This window comes from Limulus polyphemus, unplaced genomic scaffold (genome assembly GCF_000517525.1).
Source record: "Limulus polyphemus unplaced genomic scaffold, Limulus_polyphemus-2.1.2 Scaffold5637, whole genome shotgun sequence".
NCBI lineage: Eukaryota > Metazoa > Arthropoda > Merostomata > Xiphosura > Limulidae > Limulus > Limulus polyphemus.
Genome location: NW_013671247.1, coordinates 12,007 through 16,011, shown reverse-complemented (window position 1 = coordinate 16,011; position 4,005 = coordinate 12,007).

Sequence of the window (4,005 nt, the reverse complement as noted above, 5' to 3'; positions counted from 1 at the left end):
GACTCTCTCGAACACTGCTAGACACGCCACCGATGTCGTCACTGATCTGTTCATGTGTTCCTCCTACCTTTCTACTAAGACCCCCCCCCCAGTGACTCAACGGTAAGTCTGAAGGCTTATAACACTAAAAAGTTGGTTTCTGTACCAGTGGTGGGCCTATTGTGTGTCTCTTTACTTGTTCGTGTCTTGGATATATATAACATATTTGGCTCGTTTTTATTTCCTTATTCCATTGTACCCTTCTTTATATACATTCATTCTAAACAATATCAAAGTTAAAGTTAGCTTCAAAAATACTTATGCTATGTAACGACAACAAAACATAGATATATCTAATCTATTTTACCTATCACACTTTCCAAAAAAAGCACGTGGCAGTAATATTATCAAAATATATATGACATTGATGTAAAAGCGTAAAAGTGAAATGATATTCACAAAGTAACCGTGTCTTCTTGAAATATTTCAACAGGCGTAGTAACTGATAACTTTCGGATTAGGGTGAGTACATTTAGATCTGGAAGATATTTCTGAGCCCCAAACCCCACCCCGTAGAACAGCTGTAAATCTTTGGACTTACAACACTAAAAGTTGGGTTTCGATGCCTATGATGGACACAGCACAAATGGCCCATTGTGTAGCTTTGTGTTTAACAACAGAGGAACAATATATAGGTTCCTATGGTACAAGTACAAAGTATGTTAGACGACTTAAGTTCAAATTGATGGATTTAAAGTGATTTTAAACGATACCTTAGAACAGTTGTGGCATAGAGGGAACAAACATAAAAAAAATATTACTTCAAAAGCCATAATTATTGTATGCACGTTACGTATTTAGTATTTTCATTTCTAAAGTGGACAGCAAAGATCAAATAAACAAAGAAACAGGCAGGGATTCGACCTCTGTTTGTTACCTTTCTTACTGTATTGTACAAACAATAGTGATAAAAAACGACCTTCAAGGGTCATCAATTAGTTTATTTGGTTCTTGTATTGTGAACGCGGTTCTACATATCACGACTATGAATTTGTTTATTTGGTTCTTGTATTATGAACCAGATTTTACATACTATAGTTTTGAATTAGTTTATTTGGTTCTTGTATTGTGAACCCGGTTCTACATACTAGTTTTGAATTAGTTTATTTGGTCCTTGTATTGTGAACCCGTTCTACATACTACAGCTGTGAATTAGTTTATTTGGTCCTTGTATTGTGAACCCGGTTCTACATACTACAGCTGCGAATTAGTTTATTTGGTTCTTGTATTGTGAACCCGGTTCTACATACTAGTTTTGAATTAGTTTATTTGGTCTTTGTATTGTGAACCCGGTTCTACATACTACAGCTGTGAATTAGTTTATTTGGTTCTTGTATTGTTAACCCGGTTCTGCATACTGCAGCTGTGAATTAGTTTATTTGGTTCTTGTATTGTGAACCCGGTTCTACGTATCACGACTATGAAGTAGTTTATTTGGTTCTTGTATTGTGAACCCGGTTCTACGTATCACGACTATGAAGTAGTTTATTTGGTTCTTGTATTGTGAACCCGGTTCTACGTATCACGACTATGAATTAGTTTATTTGGTTCTTGTATTGTGAACCCGGTTCTACATACTACAGTTGTGAATTAGTTTATTTGGTCTTTGTATTGTGAACCCGGTTCTACATACTACAGCTGTTAATTAGTTTATTTGGTTCTTGTATTGTGAACCCGGTTCTACATACTACAGCTGTGAATTAGTTTATTTGGTTCTTGTATTGTTAACCCGGTTCTGCATACTGCAGCTGTGAATTAGTTTATTTGGTCCTTGTATTGTGAACCAGATTCTACATACTACAGTTGTGAATTAGTTTATTTGGTTCTTGTATTGTGAACCAGATTCTACATACTACAGCTGTGAATTAGTTTATTTGGTTCTTGTATTGTTAACCCGGTTCTGCGTATCACGACTATGAAGTAGTTTATTTGGTTCTTGTATTGTGAACCCAGTTCTACGTATCACGACTATGAAGTAGTTTATTTGGTCCTGGTATTATGAATTTGGCTCTACATATTACATCTATGAATTAGATTATTTGGTCTCTGTATACTTAATTGGATCCTATGTACTAAACAAGATAATTAAAAACTGTCAATTTAAAAAGGTGAATAGGGAACAGAAAAAACGGCTATGAATATTTTATTCAAATCTGGGCAGACCTACGGAAAAAATTCCTGCTCAGGTCATAGGATTATTTTTATGTTGATTCTTGAAAGAGAAGGAGAGATTTTATCAGTTTTTTTCATCGCTACTGGCTAAGTTTGTTTTTGGAGTCATTCAAGCACAGAAGCGTATATTAAAAATGGCTACGTATACTGCGCCAATATCAATCCACAGCTACTGAACAAACTCCTGCGAAGGTTGTAGGGCTATTTTGAAGTTGATTCTTGAAAGTCAAGATTTTCACTCTCTAAAATTCGAAGCCAGTCAAGCATCACAGAAATGTAGAAGCCATTTAAGCACCATTATAGTAGTAGGAAACACTTCGTTTTATTAAAGTAAACAATGTTTATATTTATAACAGTGTCTCCAGGCTTATTATTGTTACGACAGCGGAATTCACGTGACGCTGGTAACACGTAATGAGTATCTAGAACGTTGGTGAAGGCTCGAGTGTTTGCCAGACGCCCTCTACTTTGTATATATATGACCAGCAAGAAGTGACTAGAGAGAATAATTACAGACAGAGAGATATAGAGACAGATAATCGAGTCAAGCCGTAAGTAAAGTGCGTGAATCGTTGTGAATTCTAGCGTGTGTTGAAGTTAAAGTGACTGTGGAAATTAAGTGTACTGCAAAGTTGTATTGAGAAAGAATAAACTAGTTTTATTTAAGAAAGGACTTGTATCACTGAAGTTTTTCGGATGGAATTTTTACGGGAAATTAACAAACGACCAGAGACGTAACATTATTATTGATTATAATCTTACAAACCGCTACAGAAAAAAAAGCTACAAATATTTTACTGAAACCTGGACAATAGTAATGAATGCAGTATTAAGTATGCCATAGAAAAAAACTAACATTAATTCAAGCGCTTTCGTTTTTCCGCCCTGAAGAATTTCTCCAAGTCCTTCACTTTCCGCCACTTTACTAATGCACATTAATTGGAAAATAATTTGTGCAACTTATAGCACATTAATTGGAAACTGCCGCGCCGAAAAATCATCATTTCTCGAGTTCACTGTCGTACTTTGTCTCTACGTGGTTTTCTGCGACTATTTCAGTGAGTTTTCTAACAGTAGACGATTACCACAGTAGATTTCTCTACTCTTGTGAGTGATGATTTACTTTACTGATTTTCCTAATTCACTTGTTAAACATTTACACGAAACCTCAGGCACAAAACCACCTGGCTTAGTAAATAATGGTTGGGTAGAAAAAAAAAGCCAATATTCAGTTGAATGCATATACACCTATGTAGCTTAAAATTTGTTCTCTACGAATGGACATAAAAATTTGAGAAACAAAACAATTAAAAATTGTTAATTCAAACAGGGTAATAGGGATCATCAAAAGTACAAATCAAAGTGAATCAAACCTGCAACAGTACTTATCAATTTTATTGGAGTCAAAATAGGGATTTGTAGCTTGAGAAAATAATGTAGACACTATTTCCAGCCTTGTTTGTTTACTTTTTTTAGAGTCTCTAGTTGTAGATTTGAAAATATAATATTTGCATTTTGATTCACCTTGTTTCCCCTCTTTGAATTAACAATTTATGATTATCTTGTATGAAGAACAAATGGGTAGATGCCGCAGTAAAGATTATTCCAAAGAAATAAAAAATAAAAATGGCCGAAACGTCATATGTAATGTTAGGTTTATTATGATGGCTATATATTTTCCAGATTTGTTTTCCCTGGCTTTCTAGAAAAAATTCCAGATTTTTTAGCAGGTGAATTACTTTATTTGGTTACTTGTATTAGTCGAAACCTGGTTCTACGTATCACGACTATGAA